The sequence below is a fragment of the Abrus precatorius genome, unplaced genomic scaffold (genome assembly GCF_003935025.1).
Source record: "Abrus precatorius isolate BTA unplaced genomic scaffold, Abrus_2018 Scaffold8, whole genome shotgun sequence".
NCBI lineage: Eukaryota > Viridiplantae > Streptophyta > Magnoliopsida > Fabales > Fabaceae > Abrus > Abrus precatorius.
In genome coordinates this window covers 10085846-10087096 of record NW_020874428.1, presented here as the reverse complement: position 1 = coordinate 10087096, position 1251 = coordinate 10085846, and positions in this window count along the sequence as shown.

Below are 1251 nucleotides of genomic sequence, written 5' to 3'. Positions count from 1 at the left end.
TACAGGTATTGTGGTACGACCCAAAGGGTGTACTCATAATATATGTATTGTAATTAGTGGTGGATCCAAGAGCTTAAGGTCAGGGGATGCAAAAATATAAAGGGTGCAAAAACATAAAATTAGGGGGTGCAAAATATAAAAAATATATATTATTATATTTGGTCAAGACTGATTGTAATACACTAAGTTATTTGGTCAAGACTCACGCATTATGACACGTTGCCCTATAAAAGGGTGTGGAAGAGAATGAGAGATGTGGTGGTGAGTTTAGATAGCTACAGAGATACAACTGAGGGTATAGAGTTCGAAGAAGATTTGGGAAATCTTGAAAAAATGAGGGTGGTGAATGCTAGTGTGAATAGTGTACAACGATTTGCTGAAAATGAAAGGCATTCACAGGCCATACACTTATTTCCTAACGGTTCTCCTAACTATACCTTTGCTAGAAGGGGTTACGTCGGCACACGTGTATTTGTGAGTAACCGACAGCTATCTAAACTGTGAAGTCCTCAAGGGATCACAGGGGCATTGAATGTGAATGTGAAATAAACGTGAAATTGTGATGTGTATGAAGTAGTATAGAAATTGTACAGTTATAATATATGCATTGTAACATATCGGTTGATGTTGTTATGATATATGTGTTGTAATACATCAACATGTGCAATTAGGACACATGTGTTGTGACATATTAATTGATGTGGTATATAATACATGTATTATGACGTGCAGATTAGTAGAAAGATGCATATTATGAAAGTTTGTGAATGAGATCGATTGTCTATCTTGTGTGTACTAATTTGTAATAGTGAGTTGTATGACTTAAGTGTCAATGTTAACTCAATCCATGTCAGAAAGTATTTTAGTGCTATATATACATATATATATATATATATAATTATTTTGCTATGTTAAATAAGAGATTTAGTGGGGTGGAAGAAACTCACCCTTACTAATATTTTCAGGTAATGAAAGTGAAGAAATAAAAAAATCTGGTCTATCCTAGGATCATAATCCAAGGGTATTGGAAGGAAGACTACTCTATAGAGACTGAGATAATTTGAAAAAATTGTATTGTTTTATTTAATTACATTTGTATTGACCAAAGTTTGTAAATGATTTCAATGTCAGAAATTAGAATTTAAATGCTTAAGAAAATTTGATTGTGAAGAATATTTTGGGGAATGTCCTTAGTAAAATTTCAAAATTTATATGTATTCAAAATAAACTAAATGAATTGATGGAAATAAA